Genomic DNA, 27,064 nt, shown 5'->3' with positions numbered 1-27,064 from the left:
TCAAGTACCCTATTACCAATAATGATGCTAAATAAGTGGCATACCTCTCAGGACAAAAGTCAAAAGATGAAAGAGGAGCCACTGAATTGGATAAAATTGATTACTCAAATTTGATTATATCTAGAGTCAATGGTATGTGGTAGGTAAAGGAGAAAACTTACAACCATACCATATGTGCTTAACAAAATTAATTGACAAATTTGAGAAAGTAATACTTATTCATGGCCAAAGAAGACAAAACCGCTTAATGGATGTGTTAGCTACACTTACGAAAATGATACAAGTTTCTAAAGGAATCAATGCCAAAATACTTAAAATCCAGGAAAAGAAAGAACCTGCATTTGAAAAGGGAACGATCGCTTCTTGTGAAACATTTACCAAACCCTAGTACAAAACCTTTAATAGGTACATAAAATACATAAAATATCTGCCACACTTCCGAGAAATGGAGCAGCGGGTGCTACACTAATATTCTACTAACTACGCATGGATAACAAATATGCTATACAGACGATCGTTTGACGACCCGAACATGCTATGTGTGGATAGTTCTAAATTAAGAGGATTATAGAAGAAGTATACACATGAGCATACAGTCCACACATGAATGCAATTTCTTTAGCCAAAAATACATTGACTTGGATATTATTGGAAAAACATAGAACAAGAATATGTAAATTACGTGAGGTGTTACCATCAATGCAAAATTTATTCTAACCTAAAGCATATGCAAACCTCAATTCTAGACAACATGACTTCTTTATGTCCCTTCTTTACTTGGGATATATACGTCATTGGGAAAATTTATCCACATGTCTCCAATGGTATAGTTCATACTAGTGGTTGTTGACTCTTTTACAAAATGGGGAGAAACATCTTCTTATAAAAGCTTGAAGTCATCCGAGGTGACCAAATTCATACAAACCAATATTATCCCTGATATGTAGTCCCACACACAATAATATCAGATAATGGATGACACTAAGGAAAATTGTTGCAAATACTTTAGGAGTTCAAAATTGAACACCAAAAGTCATCGTCCTATAAACCGCAAACCAATGGAGTTGAAGAAATAAACAAAAATGAGTTGATAATTATAAAAAATATATAATATATACAAAGATTGGAATGAAATTTTCCTTATTATTTATGTGTTTGTTGAACGACAACCCGAACATCGACTGATGAAACCCCCTACTCTTTGGTCTACGAAATTGATGATGTGCAACTAATTAAAATCGAACTCCATATATTAAGATTATTAATAGAAAACTATGTCTTCGAAGAAGACTATATCAAATCTCGGTACAAAAAACTAAAGTTAATGGAAGATAAGATGTTAAACACCTTATGAAAAATCCAATCTTACTTTAGGCGAACGTCAAATAGCTTTAACAAGAAAGTTAAGCTAAAAAACCTCAAATAAGGTGATTTGTTCCTTAAAAAGACTCACGAACTCTTGTACCCTAGGGGGAAATTCTGACCCCAATGGAAAGGCCCATTTATCAAAGAAAAACATTATAGAGGAGTTGTTCACTTGTTTACCATTGATGGCAAACAATTCGTCGTTCCAAGCAACCTCAAAATGCGCTTAAAATATATTGTGTTTAATATCACAGAAACATAAACATGTCATTAGACTCAGTCCAAAAGAGTTTATTTTAACAAATTTGATCTATGTCTTAATTTATTTTTCAAAATCATTACCGATCGACAACTAGTTACCTAAATTAGGTCCGACGTGATACGTAGATAGCCTACATTTCAGTAGATTGGTCATAAAATTTTCAATAAAAACAATTACTTTACATAACGAGCAAAAACACTTATAAAGAAAAAGAAGAAGGGTAACCGAATTGATCAACTTTCCTATTTTTGAGACAAGAATAAAACTTTAAGCCTTCCTACAAAATGAAATTATGGATTTGAGAAGAAAAAAAAGTAAGAGTAGAGTTGAAAATTTTGTTCAAAATAAAAACGATCATCACAAAATAAAATCAACAGAGAGATATCGATTACAACCCCCTTTTTGCATTACACGAATTTTAAAGAAGAGTGACTCTCATAGAATATTTTGAAAAATTAAATGCAATAAACAAAATTAAAAGTTAAAAGTTAAAAAATGAGAAAAAATATCATCTCTTACAAACACAAGAGAAAATAGAAGTTGAAAAACATTAAGAACTTGTGTTTGTAGACACATACATTTTCAAAAGACTGTTCATGCTCTCACTTCTCTAGGTTGTAGTCATATATGCACAAAACATATATTGTCCAAATGCTAAAGCTCACTTTTACTTAATTCAAAACACACTCTTAACTAATCATTGTGTTTAGGTGCAAACTTTGTCAACATTTTATTCTAAACTTTAAGAAAATCTTTCTCTTCATTAAAATCATATATACATGAAGAAAAATCCTTGGAAATCTCTCTGTACTCATGAAAGACACCACTTAAATGTTTGGCTCCATTTTGAAAAATGTGTCAAATACACAGACGATGATTTGTTTTAGGAATTTTTGATGATAAGGCCTTTATCATTTCCACATCTTGATCGGTAAGAATAGTTGTCGGGTTTTTTATCAAACATAGTTGTAGTTAATGTCTCAAACAACCATTCAAAACTCAAAGTAGTTTCATCATATAATATAGTGGTACCAAAATTATATATTTTTTTATGATTAACACCTACAAACATTGCAATTGGACGACCTTTGTTATTCTTCCTGTAGGTCGTAACAAAACAAACAACGTCTCTAAAGTATCCATAATCGGCTCACATTCTACTGAAAAAAATAAACATGCTAGTGATATTTTAATATTTATCAAACATAAACAAAAGAGTACTTGTATATTAATAGAAGATTTATCAATAGAAAGGTTAGAGGTCCTTCTAAAAAAGATAGTTATTTTTTTCATTTTCCGTACTTTCAACCAATCCTGTTATTGTGAAATTGCACAGTTAAGGTTCTTTATGTTGTCAACATCCACTAAGGATTTCAGAATTTTTAACCTAGATTAACATAATACATGTATAAGTATTCACAAACACAAATAGATATATAATCGATTTTAAAAAATGTTTACCTACATCGTGAATTTTGTACTGTCTATAGAAAATTTGTGACAACATAGACAACAAAGTCAATTTTCAAATCGTTGTCTGCACTTCGGTTATTTATTATTGTTGATATCATAAAATTTGTTTTAGGATCTCCCTTAGTTTCATTTAGGCCCCATCTTCCCCTCCAAGCCCTCAAGAATTCAACATATATATGGTAATGTGTGTCAGTCCCAATAGACTTAACTATTTCCTTTCCCCTCTAGGGATATTGAGCACGGACTGCTAGGTCTTAATCAATAAGGATCTTATCATCATTGTTATTGACGTAAAAATGTTCACGATGTGTTCAGATAAATGAACGGGGCCTTTATAGACGCCCAATGTAAGAAGGAAATCAAACATGATTTCCTTGATAACTCTCTTTTGTTGTTCAAAGAAGTTTTGGATCAGATTGAAAAGGTCGTTCGGGGAGGATCTAGTTTTAAAAATTACATTCTTTATGTTGAGGGGATTTTGTATGTGATCATCGACAATTGTAGAAGTGAGAAAAGACAATCTTTAGCATGTTTCGATGACTTCGTCTTCTACTTCCTATCATATTGCTTCATTAAAACCCTACTAAACAAAACTATTAATAAAAGACGATGACTGAATGTACAAAATCAGAAAAAAGTAGTAATTTATAAATGAAATAACTAGAAATACACTAATTAAAATACTAAAAACACAGTATTAATTAAATACACTACCTCTCCAATTTATCGTCGTCGTTGTTGTTGGATATAGGACAATTACGTTGATGTGGTTGGATACTGCCAAGACAATTTTTTGGTTGTTGGATACTTCCACGAGGATATTGTTGTTGTAGTTTCGTGCCATTTTCACAAGAAGATTGTATCGGAGAAGATTCATGCTAGGGTTTGAAAAATTGATGAGAAAGAAAGTGAATAGTGGGAGTGCAACGGGAAAATTTTCTATTTGCTTAAACTAAACTTAATAAAATAATTAATTATTAACAATATTGTAAGCACTAAAAATCTACACTCTAATTTAGAATATTAAAATAATTATTTTGAATTATTTTTAAATACATAATATCAAAATAATTAACCTAATGGACAAAAACCTATTTAAAACAACTAATCAGAATTAATTAATATGTTAATTAATCAAATTAATTAGGGATTAAGGACAAAATAAAAAAAAATATATTTAAGATAAATGTTGTACCCATAATGTCTAAAAATAATTTTAGAAAAATTAAAAGGCAAAAATAAATAATTAAGAGTGAATTTTTTTATTCAATTCACCTAAAAAGAATTATTTATTTAAATCCTAAAAATATAAAATAAATTAGTAAAATATTTTTCATATTTATTTTAATATTTTGTGTATTTAAAAAGATCAAAAATAAATCCAAAAATGTTGAAAGAAAAATAAATTTCAAATAAATCCTTAAGGTTTAATAAAATAAATAAATCAATAATATGGTGTAGCCGAAATTCGGAAGATTCGCTACAACAAAATTCGTGGCCATAGGATTAGCCTTAGATTTTCATCCAGCGCCCAAGAGAGCTCTACGTAGCCGATTGTAGCCGAGGAGAAACGTTCCCAGGACCACAGTGGATCAGGAGACGGTCGTTAGCCAAAAACTAACGGACTGTCTTAACGCCAATGACGTTAAGACGAAATGCCAAAAACAGACGAAACGACGTCAAGTTTGGCTCCGGTCTTCTTCTTCATCGTGACGCCACGAGGATATTCATGAAGAACACAAATAAATTTTGGCTTTTTGTAACACAGTTATTTTTTGATGGTTTTGAATGATTCAAAAACTAGAATGATCACCCAACGATGGTAATCATCCTCCCTACAACCGTAGGCTTTGTCAGTACCTACTCTAGCGAGTTCACTAAAGAACAACTAAAATACATTAAATGTCATTTACTGATTCAAGCCACTAGACTTACTTAGAATTAGTATAAATACAATTCTCAAGTCATTACGAAGACAACAAACCAACATAGATCCCTTAAATCAAAGAAATTCAAAATCTGCTATTAAAGCTTCAAAGCTTCAGATTTTTCGAAAATTATGTTTAAGGTGATGAAGCTAGGATCCTTGAATCATGAAAGCTTCCATAAGGATGAAATAATATTCTCCAATCCTTGGTAAGGTTCCAATCATCTTCAAATTATTATTCATAGTTTGAATTTGAAATTTTTATATTTCAAATTGCAGAAGCTTGTATGGTTGCTTTTTATTTGAATTTATGATTGAATATTTATCCTAAGATCATTTGAAAACTATATGGATATGATAGAATCGATGAATCCATCCAACAAACAAAAACCCAAAAATAAAAAAATAAAACGGGTTTTAATGTTCTAGGGTTAATTCGATCGAATCACAACCCAGAAAACTTTCCAACATAATTGTAATGATAATGGGCAACCATTTGGATAATGTTTGATCCAACTTGATCATGCTTGATAAAAATCAAAAATTTCAAAATAAAATAATTTTTTTTATTATCTTGAATTGGTCAAAATGAACAGGAATTGTTCTTATTTTAGAACAAATCAAATATATGTTATAAGGAAGTTATTGGATAGCTCATTTCACTTCAAAACAATCTTAAAATCAAAAACCTAATTATTGATCAAAATCTGTTTTGAAAAAAATGATCATCATCTAGGTCAATCCATACCTTGAGATGATGATCAACATGTTTCTAGTAGCTTTGTGTAGCTACCCAAGATATTAGATCAAAGAATTAAAGCTAAAAACTAATTAACTTCGAGCCACCCCGGGTCCCTCATATTGCCACGTGTCTACCAAACACGTTCTAAGCTACAAAATGTTATTTCCCGGGGGTTACAACTTTGTTGGTGAATCTATTCGTGATTTTATAATGTTTATCTTAAAAACATAATCTTGTCTTTTTCAAATGTTTGTATCATATTTTCACACTTAATAGGCTTATTTAACAAGGTACAACACGTTAAAACATGCATATGTTTTACCCTACGTATTGCAAAGAAGTACTTGACTACAAAGAAGTACTTGACTATGATCTGTATTTCTACACTTACGTGCAAAGATTGTCAGTGTGGAATGACAACTTGTATCTAATCAAGTGATGATGCGAGATGAAAAACTAAGAAATCGGGATCGACATCCCCTTTGGCGATGAGTCGTCCGATAGAACGCATGCATTGTGGAGGTTGGGGTAAATTCCCAATGGAGTTGAAATTCCCTAGTTTATAGAGGGTGTTTACCCTTTCCACAATTAGTGAATGAAACTCACTTACCCATTATACCCTTAGAACAAAAAACTTAGTTACTATCACAAAGTCAGTTGTTTGTCGTGCCTAGAAAACTAAAAGACCTCGTCACTACAACCCTTATGTGGCTTCTATATATGTATTATGTGTATGAATGTACAGTCTAAGTGATCATTTTGAGCATTTTTCTTCCTTTCAAAAAAAACGCATGTTTGTAATGTTTTCTAATTTCTAGTCACAAAAGATGTCCATACTGACAAATATCGCATTGATTCCCTAGATCAATAACTTTCACGCAAATGAATAGAATTATCGATCTTATGGCCTCATTCCTATAACGATGTTCATATATTTCAAAGTGAAATCCACTTGCATGATGGAGATGCAGCGAAGGTTGAAACCTGTCAAACGAGCTTACTTCCTCGGTGAAAGGTCTATGTGCTCAACCAAAGAGGAATTTCAGACAATTCTTATGATGGACAACAAAAATGTTTTATATTTAATACCGTTTGTAGACTCAATGCCTACTAAAAATCTCTAACAAGAGGAGTATGGATACTCTAAAGTCACATCCATTACTATTCTCGCGAGGACGTACATCGATTTCTAGACTTGGACCAAGATGAAAATAAGTAATGCATAGATTCCTCTAATGCTATGGTCGTCCATGATAACTATGTCAGTCCTACTAGCTCATATCTTTCTAACACCAGTAAATGGTAAGCCCTCCTCGAGAATCATCGAGGTGGAACACCAAATGCGAAGAGGCAACAAAGATCCCTCTGGTGTTATTCTAACATAGACGCTAATGGGCCTGAAAAACTCATGTATGTCTTTTACCATGAGTAAAAGAGGTTCCCTCTTAATCCTTTACATATAGTTTCTTGACAAGATCAAACGCTTACCACCAGTTCTCCTAATGGCGTCATGTCCCCTTCTATCCAATATCGGAGAATGAAGGAAGCTTTGCTTGGACCTCCGGTATAGAGCAATAATGAAATATAGGACATTCTCTCATGGTATCCCATCAAGAAGATGAATTTCATGATGGATGATAAACCACTAATCATGCTTATGGGACTTGAATAAGTTACTTATTACTACACCCATAGTATGATCGAGCATTTCGGCTATAGCTTTATCGAAGTTGCCCTCACTATGGATATGCCCATCAACCGTATGGCCTATGTAGGATATCTCAAAAAATGGCATAAAGCCTTTCAAAATAATATCCTATCAAAGTGAATGAAATACCTTGGTCACATCTTAAAACAGTAAGAGGAAGTTTAGGAAAATGAAGTGGAAGAAGATGATAGCATCGGAACAGGCTACAATTGGACTAAAAGCATTTGATCTCTATCACACACTTTTTCCCTTTTAGACTCTCTTTGTAAAATATCAACAAGATAGTCATGTCAAACTTTGCGAGTATGTTTATATACAACTCTATGTTTGTTTAATTGAATCACAAAAAGAGATGTTCATTATCTAGGATTTATTTTATATGCATATGATATCACCAATAAAAGATAGTATATTTACAAAGCATAAAAGAATTGGTTGTAGTGTTCGTAGAATACTTATCAATGCATCTCAACCTCGAATGACCAGAAAAGAGGTTGAAGAAAATTAAGTAGGGGGAAATGAGAAATTCTCTGTGTTTATCGAACAATGGAAAGTTGTCGTCGAGGAAATCGATTCTGTCATAAGCGAACAACGTCAAATCAACATGATCTTGGAAAATTTTAACTAACGATATTATGTTAGACTCGCCGTTAAAACTTTCCAAACAATGAAGAAATTGTTGAAAATCAATATTAGCCTCGATGACGCTATTGAGAAGGAAAGAAAACAGATAAAAGCGGTCAAAGATACCGTGCCTTTAAGTCGTTTCCCGAGAAAGGAAAAGACGCAAGTACACTAGGTAACTATAGTTTGACAGGAGCAATCGCCTCACAAGGTGAGCCCAAGTAAATCTCCACTTCCCATAGTTGTTGTAATTACTCCTACCAAAGGATGACGTAGGGATGCCTTTAAGTCATATGATGAAGATTCTCCAAGAAAAGAATCTTGTCAAACTTATTTCCCAAGAACATACAGAACAATCTTGGAAAAGTATGAGAATTTTTGGTGTGACTATCACCAAGAAAAGGGCCACACTATAGATAGTTGTTGTGCCCTCAAATACTTGTTCTACGACTTGATCGATCAAAATGTGATCAACAAGCCAAAAATAGCAAAGAATCTGCTACCGATCATAAAGTCAATACGCTCACTACCAATGAAGCATCCTTTGACTACAATGTATTACTAGACCTGATCCATGACACTAAACCAGAGAACCACATGATCGATCCCTAGTCCAAATAAATGTCTAAAGTCCACCGTGGCGAGACTTCTCAATTGTGGAATTCAAACATGACTTCTTACATCTATATTGGACAATGTGTCATCCACCTCTCAGCTTCCTATTGGAACCGGAAATGAGGATGATCCTAGAGCTATTAACCTAGGAGACAGCCTCCTTAATCAACTTAAAAGGAAAAATGTTAACTGTTAGGATCGGTGACAACAATAGAAAGGGAGTTGAATATTATTGTCCTAATTTTCACTTTCAATGCGATTATATTCCTATTAAGGACTTAAAATATATTTCTACTCTTTAACTAATCGTAGAAAGCTCTTGAACGAATTCAAGTGCGAAAAATTCTCGTAGGATTTGAAGCGGAAAATATACGACTGTAAGATGCAGTAAGGAAATAATACAAGGTTTTATAGATGTTCGAAGATAAAACTCCTACGTAATCCCTTCTTCTATTTCCAGAAGGATTCCACTAGAAGACTTTGATTTGTATAGCCTCTACACATACCCAGTCAGAACGCAGGATTTAAAAGTTGCCTATTCTGAACTTCTAACTATCACACTTTATTGAACAGACAACGTTCTGTTTAACTTACAATACTGAAAATACTCTCAGGTAGTACAGTAAATTATCGCCCAGCTTAACTTAGTGATTCTCAGAATAAACTAGAGAGAGTAATCAAAGAGCTAAGAAATTCGGAGATCGTGCGTTCAAGAGATTCAAAATTTCCAAGAGCGATTCGTCATTGTACTCTCATGCCTTTTTATATTTGAAGTGTAGCAACACTGGAATCTAATTCGTAGATATGTGTCTTCTTTTCGTTGGTTGTACGCCATGTGTACGGGATAGTACGCATAAATATTATTCGTTGGAACGTGACGTACAGGATGATAGTGCACAGAATATTCGTTAGAATGTGGTGTACCGGATAGTAATGCGCGGGCTAGTAGAATAATCGTGTACGTGGCATTGTAACTTTTGGCATATTAAGCTGACGTTGTAGATTGTTGATATCGAACACAGCTGTTGGCACAACGCTGTTGTTCGCTACTCAGTTGTGCTGACAGAGCAAGGCTATTGTTCGCTACACGGCTGTTAGCGCAACATAGTTGTGCTGAAAGAACAAAGTTGTTGTCAGTGCTTCTTCAAACTGCTGCTGAAGCAAGGCTGCTGTTAGCTCTTCTTTAGACTGTTGTTGAAGCAAGACGTCTGCCAACGCTTCTTTAACCCTTCTGTTGAAGCAAGACTGATGTTAGCGCTTCTTCAGATTGTTATCTAGGCAAGGCTTTTGCTAGCACTTCTTCAGACTACTGCTGAAGCAAGGTTGCTGGTAGCGCTTCTTCAGACTTCTACTGAAGGAAGGCTTCTGCTAGCGTTTTTTCAGACTATTGTTGAAGTAAGATTTATGTTGGCAATTCTTCAGACTATTGATTACGCAAGTCGGCTTCCAACGCTTCTTCAACCCTTCTGTTGAAGAAAATTTGTTGCTAGAGTGCTGAAATCAACTTTGATGTTGGAAACTCTACTGACAACGCCTCTTCAGCTTTGTTGACGTCAATTCTGCTGCCAGGGCATGTTCAGCTTTACCTACGCATTAAACATATTTAAAACTTTATATTATTCACTTATTGATGCATCATCAAAACTATGTTGTATTGATTTTTATTATCCTAAGTTCATTTTAATCAATTAAAGAGTTTTTCTTAATTCAACTGAATTAAAGATTTCTTCTTTAATCTTAATTTAATTAATTTCCCTCTTTTTCTTTCTTTAACTTAATATAATAATTTCCACCTTTTTGATGATTTTAAAACTAAGTCATAAGAGTAGAGAAATTAAAAGCAAATTATATATTTATATAAGAACATAAATACACAAAATATTTAGAGTTAGATATCCCCCCTTTCTAAATTTTTCTGAGTCCGCTCTAGTAGCTGACTCGCTACCTTCCTCCTCGTCCATCCAAACTTCCCCTGCATACTCTTCCCCCTCGATTGCTTCCTCATTGTCAAAATACTAACATTTTCATCTGGGAAATCCTGATGTACACTATCGAGCACAGGAAAGAAGTCTTCAATGAGTTAAGAAAGGCTAACTTCTATACCAACACTACCCATAAAGAGTTAGTAGAAATTATATATGCTAGCTTGCAGTAAAAAATGATTGACTTTGAAGAAAAGGATCTTCCATCATCTAAAACAAATCATGACAAATCCCTCTACATTTCAGTGCAAATGAAAGAAAAGATTGTTCCAGTGGTCTTGATACACAATGGATCCACTCTCCACATATGTTCTTGGAGGAGTCTTGAGAATATAGGTGTATCCCAAGACAAAACTATTCCATCTGACCTATATGGTAGAAGTTTCAACAACTCTCACTGTGAGATAATGGGTTGATTCAAGTGCACCGTTCGAGTGGTTGGCATTCCCTTCCAGGGATACTCGTGTGTCATCAACATGTAACATTTCTATAACTTGATCTTAAGAAGACCATGGCTTCATCAAGCCAAGGCTTTAGCCTCTATATTACACCAAAAGCTGAGGTTCATTGCCAACGACAAAGTTATCACAATCAACGACGCGATAGACACCACAATATTCATAAGGTCTACCCATATTAATGCCCCTGAGGTTAAACAAAGTGGGTTCGAGATATGTCCAATCCTCTCAGACGGTAAAGACTCATACAAACACCCTAACTTTAATATGTTTATCCTCTCTTCAATTAGAATGATGCGCCAAATAGGATATGTTTTGGGCATGGACTTAGACACAAATGCCAAAGGCATGACATCGTTCCCGCAATCATGTTGTAACATGGATCAACATAGTCTAGGATACATCCCAACAGGATTCAAAGAAATCCACACAAACAGGATATCCAAATGACACATATTTGTTCCACCAACTTTGAATGGGAAGTTCATCCGCGAGTGAAAAATCACATTGTACTTTGACTTCCCTAAACCCTTTACCAATCCATATTTTCTAAGTCTCAAAATTTTTCAAAGTTTCCTTATAATCCTAACCCTTTTGTTTGTATGATTAAGGAAAGAATGGATTATGGGCGCGATGTCCTTCAAAACTTGGCTCGAATTCCCAGGAGAGTTGTTCCAACTCAAGAATATAGCTCTTTCAGTTCTCAAGAAACAGACTCTCTTTCATCCATCGATACTATGATCGATGAAAGTAGAACTCTTTCTCCACTCCAATGTAGATATATGTTAAATACTGTACATTATAAGAAACCTAAGAATAATGATCTTGTTTGATCATCTTCTCTTACATGTAATAAATCCATTAATGTAATAAAAGACGTAGATTTCGAATATTTAAGGAAAATGATATTTCTTTTTACTCTGACTTAAATTCGAAACCAAACACTTCTTAGAAACTAAGGATAAGATTGTCTCCACCATGGAAAAGACAATCAAAATCCATCGATGTAATAAAAGAAGTAGATTTCAAATCATTTGTAAAAATGATATTTTCTTTTACTCTAACTTAAATTCTAAACCAAACACTTCTTAGAAACCATGGATAAGATTGTCTCCGCCATGGAAAAGACAATCAAAATCAATTTAAACACGGCCGATGATCCTAAGATCGTAATTATTGGCCAAAGTTGAAACTCCCAAGAACGTTTGGGGATTGTTGAGCTACTAAAGGCCATCAAAGAAGTTTTTGTCTGTTCATAACAAGATATGACAGGCATCGATCCAAAGATCACACGACATCATATTCTTATATATCCCGACGCTAAGCCTATGAAGAAAAAGCAATTCAAAGGTTGATTTATTGAGGTGGTGGAATATCCCACCTGGATTTCCAACGTAGTTCCCATCCTAAAGAAGACAAAAGATTACGTGTGTGTAGATTATCGGTATCTGAATAAGGCCAGCCCTAAAGACCATTTCCCACTACCACACATCAACATACTAGTCGATCATGATGTTGCTCATTAATTGATATAGTTCATGGAAGGATTCTAAGGATACAACTAAATCTTAATTGTCCTAGAGACCAGGAAAAGACCACATTAATAACAGAAGTATGAACTTTCTGTTATAGGGTCATGCCTTTTGGTCTAAAAAATGCGGGAGGTACTTATCAAAAGGCGATCACTATCCATAACGAAGTGGAAGTATATGTCGACGACATGATTATCAAATTAAATGTTCGAGAAGGACATGTCCTAAATCTCGTAAAATTCCTACAACGAATCACGAAATATCAGCTATGACTCAACCCAAAGAAATGCACATTTGGAGTTAGCGCTAGTAAAATGCTAGAATTCTTAATCACACATAGGGGCATTGAAGTCGATCCCTCTAAGATTGAAGCAATCATGGCTATGTTGATCCTTACAAACGAAAGAGAGGTCTGTGAGTTTATGGGTAAAATCCAATTCATTAGCTGATTTATTAGTAAGCTTATTATGACAAGAGATATGATGTTTACGCTGCTGAAGAAAGATCAACAATTCGTATGTGATGAAGATTGTCAACTAGCCTTTCACAGAATCAAGGATTACTTAAAACCCCGTCCCATATTCATGTCGCCTCGAGATAACATTCCTCTCATCCTATAACTTTCTATAACAAACACAACCATGGGAAGCCTGTGGGCACAAGTTAATGAGGATAAACTCGTAACGACTATGTACTATATATCAGTAAAATGATGATTGAGTGTGAACTTAATTACACTCTAGTTGAAAATTTTGTTCGGCATTAGCATAGGTCTATAAAAGGTTGAGACACTATATACAGGCCCACCCCATCAAGTTGGTATCAACATTGGACCCGATCCATTTTTGTTCCAAAAAAACTCTTATGTCACCAAGGCTAGCCAAATGATTGATGATGTTATCCGAATACAACATAGCCTATACGGTCACCAAGGAAGCTGTTGGGTTAAATTAATTAAGAAAGAAATAATTAATTAATGTAAAAGAATATGCACAACATAATTTTGATGATATGGTTTGAACAAAACTAAGTTAGTGAATTTTCCATTGTGTAGGTACAAATCTAAAGAAGACTGTTTATTCGGATGTCATCTAACTCCCTTAGACATGATCTAAGGAGTACGCAATTAGACGTGGTCTAACTTTTTAGACGTGATCTAAAAGAAAGCGCAATTAAACGCGGTCTAACTCCTTTAGGCGAGGTCTAAAGGGAAGCATATTTAGACGTCGTCTAACTCCTTTAGACGCGGTTTAAAGAAAAGCATAGTTAGATGTCGTCAAACTCCTTTAGACGTGGTCTAAAGAAAAGCACAGTTAGGCGCGGTCTAACTCCTTCAGACATGGTCTAAATGGAAGCACAGCTAGACGTTGTCTAACTCCTTTAGACGCAGTTTAAAGGAAAGCGCAGTTAGACGTGGTCTAACTCTTTTAGACGCGGTTTAAAGGAAAGTGCAGTTCGACACCGTCTAACTCCTTTAGACGTGGTCTAAAGGGAAGTGTAGTTAGACGTCGTCTAACTCCTTTAGACGTGGTCTAAAGGGAAGCATAGTTAGACGTCGTTTAACTCCTTTAGACGTGGTCTAAAGGAAAGTGTAGTTAGACGTCGTCTAACTCCTTTAGACGTGGTCTAAAGGGAAGCGTAGTTAGACGTCGTTTAACTCCTTTAGACGTGGTCTAAAGGAAAGTGTAGTTAGACGTCGTCTAACTCCTTTAGACGTGGTCTAAAGGGAAGCGTACTTAGACGCGGTCTAACTCCCTTAGACGCCTAAAGGAGCGTCTAACTACATACCCACTCAACCCATCTGCAGTTACCGTTTTCAACAGTCTGACAACTCATCTCCAACAATAAATGAACAACGGCCACGTACTCCAATGTTCAAATTGATCAAGATATAGTATAATAGAATATTAGAGGATATTCAATGCACTAACTGTCTGGTACGGCCACAATGCTAATGCTCAGAGTTTGATGTGATCTCATACTATTTGCGACCGTCCAACAAAAGGAGGACACATGTCCTCAAAGAAGTTGTGACCGTTGGTGCACTTCAACTTTAAATAGGAGTCAGTTGTTAAGCCTTGTGCTTTTTGACTGGGTTTGTGAAGTGTGTTTTTTACCTACCAAAGTCTTCTACTGGATATCCTTCCCGTTAATGAAGAAGGCGTGATGTAAGAGTTTTATCTCCGAACATCCATAAAACTCCCTGTGTTCTTTACTTTCTATCATTTACATTTGTTCATCTAAAGCTTCTAATCCAACAAACATTTCCGGACTTGAACTTATTCAAAAGTTTGTGAAGATTTGCGTAGAATAGAAATATATTTTAACTTTTAATAGAGTGAAAACTGGATTGAAGTCATAAGATGTTCACAATAGCCAGACCTTAGTCTCTATTGTCAACACTGATCCTAACAAGTGGTATTATAGCCTTGTTTTCTATTCTCAATCATTATTAGATCCAAAATCATGTCTATGGCTACCACCAAAATCATGTGAGAGTACAAACTCATTTATCTGCCATAAATGATGACATGTGATTTCTCATCACCGTTGGTCCGATAAAGATTGAGAAACCAAGATCTGAATGGACCATTGAAGATAAGAGGAAGAACAACCTCGACAACATGGCTAAAGACATCCTCTACAAGACTATGTATAATAACATGTTCAGCAAGATCATCACAAGCCCCACTGTCAAAGAAATATGGGACAAGCTGACACGATTGTGTGAGGAAAATGAGCAAAGCAAAGAAAACAAACTCATGGTTGTCACACAGAAGTTCGATAACTTCAAGATACATCCTAGAGAGAAGATGAATGAGTTCGATGAGAGATTTAGGAAATTCATCACTACACTATCCACTATGGGAAAGACTTGCAACAACAAAGAGGTTGCGATCAAAGTCATGCATGCTCTGCCCAGAGAGTGGGATATTAAGACCACGGCGATGAGGGAATCCAAAGATCTCAACAAGATAGATCTATATGATCTTCTAGTCGATCTGAAGGCCTAGGCCTACGAGTATGAGATAAACTCTAAGAACGAATAGGATAATTCCACATTCGTCATCTCTACTAAAGCGATGTTGACTGCTAAGGAGCCACCTACTGTCACTACTATGAAGACTACTTCTAAGCAAATCAGTAGTGACTCTATGGCTCTCTTCGTGAAGAAATTTGGAAAATTCATGAAGAAGAGCATTCATATCTCAAGCTCTTCAAATAATAACAATGATGATAAGAGTAACTATAATGCTAACTTGAAATGTTTTAACTGTGATAAACTAGGACACTTCAAGGCGGAATGCAGGAAGCCAAAGCGAGATGAGAAGAAGAAAGATGAGAAGAAGAACAACAAAGAGCTGAAGGCTCTCATGGCTGCTTATAGCAAGGCCAAGTGGGCCCAAAGAGACTCAGATGACTCATCATCCAAGGACAACGATGATGAGAACATTACATGCTTCATGGTAGAGTAAGAATTTGAGGTCAGCTGCATGGAGGAATCTGGGAGTATGTCAGTCAGAAGCATATTCGTCTAGAATATGTTTCTACAAATCAACAAGTGGCAAACATGTTCACGAAGTCACTCCCCAAGACTAAGTTTTCTTACTTTAGAAATGTATTGAGTCTTGTAGACCTAAATTAATTTATTTTTTTATTAATCTTGTACAAATTGAGGGGGGAACTTGTTCATTAAAGTGGTTGGACAAACGTGTGTAGATGGAGGTTTCAATCGGACCGATTAGATCAGTCATCTAAAGAAACCATGTACTTAGACAAGTTATGTTTAAGCAACTTGCAACTTAAGGCTGGTTGGACGTCTATATGTGAAGACAGACGTTTGAAGCATCTATAGACGTGCGTAATTAGAAGGCGTCCAAACAGACGCATGATAGACGTCTATAAGCGTGCGTAGTTAGACATCGTCCAAAAAGACGCATGCTAGACGTCTGTAGACGTGTGTAGTTAGACGCCGTCGGAACATGACGTCTACCCAATTTAGAAGCAAGTCACGAGGATGACATAAACGTCTAACTAAGTGTATACTTAGATGCCTCATCTTCGGACGAGTGGGACAACTGTCCAATTCGCCATTAGTTGTCCATGTACTTTTACCCGCCCATAAATTGAATAGTCACATTTTAATTTCTTGAAGACACGTGTCTCTCAATGCCAAAAAATATGACTAATATTTATGACGGTTAAGTTATACATGTCTTTTAATTAATGATTACCTTTTATGACAATCTTTTAAAATGACGTCCTTTTAATTAATGACCACTCTTGAGAAGACGCTTTAAATTAAATGACGGTCTATTTTCATAAACAAATGTGTCTTTTGGACACGTGACCTTTCACATTCTATTTAAGATTGTCCTACATACCAAAAAGTCCTTTTCACTCCATATTTGAGAACTTTCTGAAAAACCCTAATCTCTTATTTGCCTTCTCTCTAAAGAAAACCTAAGTTCTTCATCGTCTTTTCTTCAAACTGCAAGATGTCTGATAAGAAAGTTGTGTTTCTCTCTCAAAACATCTTGAAGATAGATTTTGAATCTGTGTATTCTCATGAACAACAAGATGTTGTTGATATGTTCAAAACTCTGGAGGCGTTTGGCTTGAGGAAGTTCCTCAGCGGTCCTTTTATTCTCTATGAAGAAGAAGTCCGAGAGTTCTTCAAGTCAGGGAAAGTTGTTGGTGACTCTATCGAAGCGACGGTGAACGGTGCAAAAATTTCTTTCTCTAAAGCCTTATTCTCCGAGTTCTTTGAACTTCCATTGGATAATGTTAAAAAGGTAGAAGTAGAGGGTGATCAAGCAATCATGGCACACGCTCAAAAAGAAAAAATGCTCAAGGCGGTCGAGGTAGTTGTCAATCTGTTCGAGGCGGTCGTGGAAATGGTCGTGGAGGAGATAGAGGAGGTGGTGGTGGTGAACGAGCAATAGGTCGACTGCGTAATCTTTTAACCGGGGAATCGGTTCTTCAAGACAATATTCTAAGAATGAAAAGAGAAGGATCTTAAATCTATCATCATACATTATATATTTATTTTAATTATATTTAAATACATTGGGTAATTTCTTAAGTTCGTATTTTAAATTGAATTTGTATTTTTAACTCGATTGTTCTAACCTAGTTTTAACATCATCAAAAGGGGGAAATTGTTGGGTTAAATTAATTAAGAAAGAAAGAATTAATTAACGTAAAATAATATGCACAACATAATTTTAATGATATGATTTGAACAAAACTAAGTTAGTGAATTTGTCGTTGTGCATGTATAGATCTAAAGAAGATTGTTTATTCGGATGTCGCCTAACTCCCTTAGATGTGATCTAAGGAATACATAGTTAGACGCGGTCTAAAGGAAAGTGCAGTTAGACGCGGTCTAACTCCTTTAGACGCGGTCTAAAGGAAAACGTATATAGACATTAAGCCTTGTTTTCTATCAAGCGCAACGATCATTCGTACATGATCCCATCAAACCCTATCACTCGCTAGGTAATCACACCTTGTTATTTAAACATGTATCTAGAAATTCCATCTCTATTGATAAGTATTCAAGCCTTGTTTGTTAATAAGCACAACGATCATTCGTACATGATCCTGTCAAAAACCCAAACCTTATCACTTGATAGGTCCTCGAACAAAGCCCTATCACTCCATAGGTAACCAAATCCCATCTCCAGATTGCACACTTAAGCAAACCATATCTTTCAATAGGTACGCAGACAAAAATCCTATCATTCGAATATGTATTTAAACACCATCACTCGCATAGGTACTCCTTGTTTGTCAACAAGCACATCGATTATTTGTATATAATCGTGTTCAAATCATATCTCATGATAGGTACCCAATGAAGGTACTATTTTCTACATTGTACTAATTTCTACATCGATTATTTTCTATATGTTGATAGCACCATGATCATTTATACATGATCATCCTCAACCTCCAAAAAATTTGTTAACTTCCGCGATAATATTAATGATACCATGATCATATATTTATGATTACCCTAAGAAGTTACTTTTTAGTAACCCAAAAAAACGTTAGTAAAACTTTCATGTTCCCTGCATATCCCATAACATTAACTTTTTAGACATTTATATATGACTAAAATATGAATCATCTATTGATATTCATGCCAAACATGAATTGATGTTTTAATACCTATGATTACCATTACCCCGTGAATTTTACAGATGCATTGTTAAGTACTATAAAACAGGTTACACAAGAATCATCCTTATTAAAATAAGACACCAAGGAAAGGATTCCCCTAAAGCAATGCTAGGAAGTACCTTGACAACTTCTATACACAACATCAGTAAGTCATTCCAACTGTAACACACTATTTTCCATCTTTCCTAAACTCCCTCATTATAAATTGGATAAGATAACTTAGTGTTAGATATCAGACTTGAAACAACATTCCCAAAAATTGGTTTGTTATATTCAAACTCAATTCGAGAGAGGCATTACGTAAGCACTAAAAATCTACACACTAATTTATAAAATTAAAATAATTTTTTAGAATTATTTTTAAATAGATAAAATAAAAAAAATACCCTATACACAAAAACCTATTTTTAATAATTATTTAGAATTAATTAAAGTATTAATTAATCAAATTAATTAAGGATTAAGGACAAAATAAAAAAATAAAAGTATTTGGGATAAATGTTATACCCATAATGTCTCAGAATAGTTTTATAAAAGTTAAAGGACAAAAATAAATAATTAAGAGTGAATTTTGTATCCAATTCACCGAAAAAACATTATTTATTCAAATCCTGAAAATATAAATAGGTAAAATATTTTTCATATTTATTTAATATTTTTTTGTACTTAGAAAGATCAAAATTTAATCTAAAAGGGTGAAAGAAAAATCAATTTCAAATAAACTCTTAAGATTTTAATAAAAAAAATTAAATTAGTAATCCATTACAGCCGAAATCTGGAAGATATGTTGCAGCAAGATTCGTGGCCATTGGATGATCAGCGTGGGTTTTCATCCAACGCCAAGGAGAGCTCCGCATAGCCAGTTGTATCTGAGGAGTCATGCACTCGGGTCCACACGATCAGGAGACAGTCGGTAGCTAAAACGTTATCGGACTGCCCAAACGCCAACAACGTCAAGACAGAATTCCATAAAAAGACAAAATGACGTCGTTTTTGGCTAAAGTGTTCTTTTTCCCTACAATGGTGATCATTCTCCCTACAACTGTATCACAATACACTGTCTACTTCGACGAGTTGACTAAAGAACAACCAAAATACATTAAATGTATTTTGGCTGATTCAAGCCACTAAGCTTCCCCAACCGACTTAGGAGAAGTATAAATACCCTCCTCAAGTCATTATGAAGACAATTAACCATCACAGCTCCCTTAAATCAAAGAAATTCTAAATCGCCATTAAAGATTCAAAGCTTTATATTTTTCGAAAATTATGTTTAAGGCCGTGAAACTCGGATCCATGCATCCAGAAAGCTTCCATAAGGATTAAGGAATGTTCTCGAATCCTTGGTAAGGTTCCAATCATATTCAAATTCATATTCATAGTTTGATATTTCAAATTGCATAAGCTTGTATGCTTGTTGTTTATGTAATTTTATAATTGAATATTGATTCTAGGATCATTTAGAAACTATCTGGATAGGATAGAATTAATGAATCAATCTAACAAACAAAAACCCAAATTTGAATTTTACAAATTAAACAAGCGGGTTTGTTGTTCTTGAGTTATTTCGATCGAATCACAGTCTAAAAAGCTTCCCAACATGATTTTAATGATATTGAGAAACCATTTGGATCATGTTTGATCCATCTCGATTACATTTGATCAAAATTAAAATTTTCAAAATAAAATGAAAATTTTGATTTCTTAAATTGGACAAAACGAATCAATAGTGTTAGAATTCAAGTATATATGTATATAAGGAAGCTATTGGATAGCTCCTTTCACTTCAAAACACCTTAAAATAAAAAATCAGATTTTTGATCAAAAACTGTTTTGAACAAATTGATCATCATCCAGGTCAATCCATACCTTGAGATGATGTTCAACATGTTCCTGGGAGCTTTGTGAAGTTACCCAAACTCTTGGATCAAAGTATTAGAGGTAAAGAAAGTAATTTAAAAAAACGAATTCATGTGTTCTTGAGGATCGAGACTTATGAGTCTTGGACCGATACCAAGGACCGATAAAAATAACCCAAGACTAAGACTTATGACCGGTGTTCTTGAGTTAGGACTAAGACCTAGGATCAATGTTCTTGAGCTAGGATCGTGGAATCCGACCATGGATTCTCACTTAAGACTGGGAGGTTCGACATAAAATCGATGAAATTTGAACCTAGGACCGAGTGGTCTGACCTGGGACCGAGAGCTTCAAGGTCCATGACTGAAAACTTGACCCAGGCTAACCTAGAAGCGATATGTTTTCACACCTAGACTAGTAAGATCATTCAAGGACCGAGAGTCCATAACACCTCAATCGAGAGACTCCGGTACTCAATCCAAGAGCTACCGAGTCCAGACCGAGGGTCTTCGCCCCCCTATCAATAAAATCAGACCTAAACCTTAGGACTCTTGACCTAAGGCTTGTTTGGTTCCACTTTTTAAAATCCAAAATTATTTTTTTATTTATGGGACATCAAATCATTTTCTAAAAATCCCAAAAAATTAGAAATATATTTTAAATATTTTTGGGTTATTTTCTCAAAATATTTCAACAAAAGCTTGTTTGTAATTATTTTTAAACTCTAATGTGTTGGGTCAAATTATTTTGACTAAAATAAACTAGAGAATAAGTTTATTTAATGCTGACATTATTTTAATGATCTAGGTTAAACTTAGTTGTGAATAAAGTTGAGTGGTCTATTTGTTTGGTGCAGGAACAAATATAAGACAATGCTACCTTAGATGCAGTCTAAAGCAAGCCGTCTTAGATGTTATACGTAGTTAGACGAGGTCTAACTCCTTCAAACGGAGTCTGAAGGGAAATGTAGTTAGATAAAGTCTAACTCCTTCAGACGGGGTCTAAAGGAAAACGTAGTTAGACAAGGTCTGAAAGAAAACATAGTTAGACGAGGTCTAACTCCTTCAGACGCGGTTTGAAGGCAAACGTAGTTAGACGAGGTCTAACTACTTTAGACGCGATCTGAAGGAAAATGTAGTTAGACGAGGTCTAACTCCTTCAGACGCGGCCTGAAGACAAACGTGGTTAGACGTAGTCTAACTCCTTGAGACGCGGTATGAAGGAAGACATAGTTAGACGAGGTCTAACTCTTTCAGACACAGTCTGAAGGAAAATGTAGTTAGACGAGGTCTAACTCCTTCAGACGCGGTCTAAAGGCAAACGTAGTTAGATGAGGTCTAACTCCTTCAGACATAGTCTGAAGGGATACGTAGTTAGACGACATTTAACCCCTTTAGACGCAGTCTAAAGGAGAACGTCTGATGTCTTTCTTTAGCAGTTGTCTAAAAGAAGCATCCGTCTACCCTAATCAATTAGTTGCCTGCTCCATTTCTTTCAACAGTCTGACAAGCTAGCTAATTTCATCAATGAATGAACGCCACATACGTGAATATCCTTCAACCGTATTTCCTATACAAGACAAGATTAGAGGATATTTGGCGCACTACTTGTTTAGTACGACCACAATTCAATTATTCAGAGCCTATTGTACTCTCGTACTATATGCGGCCGTCCAACGGACACATGCCACGTGTCCTTAAAGAATATTCGACCGTTGATGTTTTTCAACTACATATGGAAGCCAAAGGACAACGGTCGAACTGTCTCATACATTCAATTCAAGAAAGTTTCTGAAATCAAACATCTCTCTTACTATATATCTATGATCACACTATAATATTATACTGTCTCTTTTTTGAAAAACTTCAGTGTTGTAAGTTGAATAAATGGTGTTTTGTTCAACAGAGAGTTAGCTAGATCTTTGAGTTGAATTTGTTTCAAAGTATTTAGTGGTTATTCTTTCGGATGTAGAAGAAGGGGTGACAAATGAGCTTTATCTCTAAACATCCATAAAACTCATAGTGTTCTTACTTTCTACCATTTTACATTCAATTGTTTAAAGCTTCAAATCCGACGAACACTTCTGCAGTTGAATCTGTTTCAAGAGTTTGGAGAATTTGTGAAGAAAAGAAATGGATATTAATCCCTCATAGGATTATTATTGAAGAATTTATCGTAAATTTTTCATAATAGTTAGACCCTAGTCTCTATTGGTAACACCGATCCCAACACAATGCCTTTAAAAATGCCTAATATTCTTTAAGTATTTCCACAACTGGTATCATTATTTAAATATTGATTTTTCAATATTTTAAATAATGTTATACCTAGAAGCATGACTAGGACTAGAAGAATAATTAATTAAAACTTAAAACATCATACAACCGATTTTTAAATGCCAACTTTATATGTAGAGACTATTTTCGGACGGGTACAGAGGATGAAACGCGAAAGCCTTTTCCTGAGTATCACAAAACTTCGAATCAAAATTGAAACTCTATTATAAAATATGTTTGTACACTTTTTATTGATTTTCTAAAATAAATTCATGACTTTGTCTTCAAATAAATAATCTTTCTTAAATTAATTATATTTAAATAATTTAAACCGGATTTCAAACCAAATTGTTATATTATTATAACAAATCCCCAAATTATTAAAATTTGAATAAAATTAATTATTTTTATATAATTAAAATTAAAAAATTGCTAGGTACTATTATAATCTTATAAAAATAATATTTTATCTTAAAAGAAGTTTGACGCGCAAACCAAGGTTAAAATCATTGAACCTCGAGCCGCTTCGGGTCCCTCGTATTGTCACGTGTCCACCAAACACGTGTTACACTATAGTAGGGTATTTACCGGGGTTACAAATATAATAATTTATAAATTACAAGTAAGGTATTACTTTGCTTCACTTATATTAGTAGTGTTAAATGAAGTGAAACAAACTTCACTCGATAAAAGTTAAGCAATCACACTTAAATGAAATTTGCTTCACTTTTATTTATAATATAAATGGAAGTGAAGCAAACTCATTTAAGTTAAACTAGTTTCACTTCTATATATAATGTAAATGGAAGTGAAGTAAGCGCACTTCAGTTAAGCTAGCTTCACTTATATTTATATTGTAAAAGGAAGTGAAACGTGTACTTCAGTAAAACTTGTTTCACTTCTATTTACAATGCAAATAAAATTGAAGCAAACGCACATTAGTGAAGCAAACTTCACTTCTATTGATAATATAAATAAAAGTAAATCAATCGCACTTGGGTGAAGTTTTTTCGCTTCTATTAACATTTAAATAGAAATAATGCAAGAGCACTTGAGTGAAATTTGTTTCAATTTTATTAAAATTATAAATAAAAGTAAAGCAAACAAATAAAAGTAAAGCAAGCGCACTTGAATGAAGTTTGCTTCAATTTTATTAACTTTGTAAATAAAAGTAAAGCAAGCGCAATTGAGTGAAGCTTGTTTGCTTCACTTATATTAACAATGTTGTAAATAGAAGTGAAACAATTTTCACTCAAGTGCACTTCCTCGTATTTAATCCCAAATGATATTTAATAATTTAATATTAATGTTACGTTTGATTTATCCAAAAAAAACAGGAACAGATAAATCAGTAAAAAAAATCCCAACTGTTCCTCATCAGCGGACCTTCCATATTTGCAGTTCAGATCTTCTGCTACCGATTGCCGTGTTCCCCTGTGGCGGACCAATCAGATTGCAGCATTATTATTTTAATAATAAATCAATCTGGGCAGGAGACGGAGGGAGGGAGAATCCGGAATCCGGGTTTAGGCCCGGGTTCACACCAGACGCCGTTAACGGAAGCGCCTATTAACGCCAGGAAATAATATAATATTCATATGATAAACAGATAAGATATCTTCGCTCCGGGACCGTGTCAGAGGGGAGGGTGAGATACGATGAGAGCGAAGATCTACACGCCCGTTGCACTGACCCTCATGTAAACCCCGCATACCCACCCATGAGAAGACCGCCTGCCGTTCATGAAAATACACTTACACGTCTATGTAAAGACCGAATTGACAGGGATATTATATTTACGTTTATTTAATATTAATTTAATTTATTAAAAATCACATGCAGCGATATAATATTCGCGTCAATTAATTCATTCATTTATTTTCTAGGAATTTTTATTTAATTTTTGTATTTAATTTTTTTTGCCTAGAGACTCTCTGGAGCGAAGATATATTTGCTTCAATTAATTTTAATTAAAACCTCAAGTAAACCCCCCAACCCACCCATGAGAAGACCGCTTGCCTGCCATGGAAAGACAATTACCCGTTTATGTGAAGACCAAAATGACATGGATTTTATATTTCCATTTATTAAATATTAATTCAATTAATTGAAGATGACATGCAGCAACCGAACAAATCTTCGCCTCAATTACTTTTCTATTTTTTTCCTTTTTTTTTATTTCATTTTTTTTGGCTGGAGACCTTCATGAGCGAAGATATATTTGCTTCAATTAATTCTAATAAAAACCTCATGTAAAACTCCCATACCCACCCATGAGAAGACCGCTTGCCTACCATGTAAAGACACTTACCCGTCTATGTAAAGACCAAAATGACATGGATTTTATATTTCAGTTTATTAAATATTAATTCAATTAATTGAAGATGACATGCAGCAACCGAACAATTCTTCGCCTCAATTAGCGGCAAAAAATTTTTTTATATATTTTTTTTTCCGTTTATTAATAAATGTTAATTTAATTAATTTAAAATGACAATCAGTAAACGACCAAATATTCGCTTTAATTTTGTTTTTCGAGTAGACGATTGAAAGCGAAGATTTATTCTTTTCAAATATTTTTAGCCTGACGTTCATGTAAAACCACCTCCCCTCCCATGAGAAGCCAACTTGCCTGTCATGTAAATTCACTTACCCGTGCATTTACATTCCGCGAATAAATCTTCGCTTCTATGAATAGTTTTTATTTTCCATTTATTTTTATTATTTTTTTATGAATTTACGATATCGAACGAATATTTATTCGCTTCCATGACTAGTTGATATAATTTCAATTTCCCGCGACAAGCCGACTCTCCCTCAATTTCATTTTCATAAGCAACTGTTCATATTCTTCTCTCTCTATCTCCTGGCGATAATCCAAACACTGAACGTCGAAACCCTAGATATTTCGTTTATACTACAAGGATTTCTTCTGAACATGTCGGGTAACCAAGGCAATAACATGGAAGTGGATCATCCCATCGACTCCCGAGAGGTCGTCTTGCAAGTTTGTAGGAGCATAAACGAAAACGAAACTGCACCCACTCCGGCATCCAACGTCAATCCCAGCAATAAACCAGAGAGGTATGTTAATCTTATTGTGTTTATACTAATTTTACACATGTTTATTCAATTTATTTCGTATAATACTGATTTATGCTATCCCACCAAAATTAATGACTTCGAGGACATATGAAAGGAAGAAGAAGAGAAATCCGAAGACGAATACTAAGTCGTCATCGACTGCTGAATCAGTTTCCACAGTTGCTGTCGAAGCTACTGATGTTGTTGCAGGTACTGATGAGATTTTACCACCACCTTTTCCCCCTAAAAAAAAACCAAATGTTATTCCTACCTCCACTCCAACAGTCGATGAAGAGTTACCAGAACCACCCCCAGAAACCACTAATATTTCTCCGTCTACTACCCCATTCGATGAAGAGTTTCCCCCATCTCCCCAAAAAACCAAAACCATCAAGAAACGTAAACTGACATTTCTAACCAGATCATCACCTCATGGCCTCGCTCAACTCATTCCTAAATTGAGCGTAGAACAGAGGGAAGCCGTGAAGGAAATCGGGTTTGGTTCTCTTCTTACAATGGGCGTCTCCAAGTGTCTGGCTCATTTTTCCAGACACGTAATCCAATGTTTTGACCCGGATAAGAGTTCTCTGGTATTGTCCAACGGTGATGAGATCCGTATCGATGAAGATCTCGTACAGCTCGTGATGAACCTCCCTAGAGGGGCAATGAACGTAGTCGAGTCCGTTGGGTTGGACAAGACTAAGGACCCAGATTATTTTAATTTCTTGAGGGATTGGAAGATCAGATGGACCGGGGAAGACTCAAAAGCTCCCGAAACACTTTCTATGATCCCCAAGATATTAAGTAACACAAGTGCAGACAACGATTTCAAAATAGACTTCGTTGTCTTTGTTGTCTCTAGTTTTTTATGTCCTGTTCAAAATTCACGAGCCAGGTAAACATGTATTCAAACCTATTATATATCTAATTGTATTTGTGAATACTGACAAATGTATTTTTTTCATTT

This window comes from Impatiens glandulifera, chromosome 4 (assembly GCF_907164915.1).
Source record: "Impatiens glandulifera chromosome 4, dImpGla2.1, whole genome shotgun sequence".
In the NCBI taxonomy this organism is placed as follows: Eukaryota; Viridiplantae; Streptophyta; class Magnoliopsida; order Ericales; family Balsaminaceae; genus Impatiens; species Impatiens glandulifera.
This window is presented reverse-complemented; position numbering follows the sequence as displayed.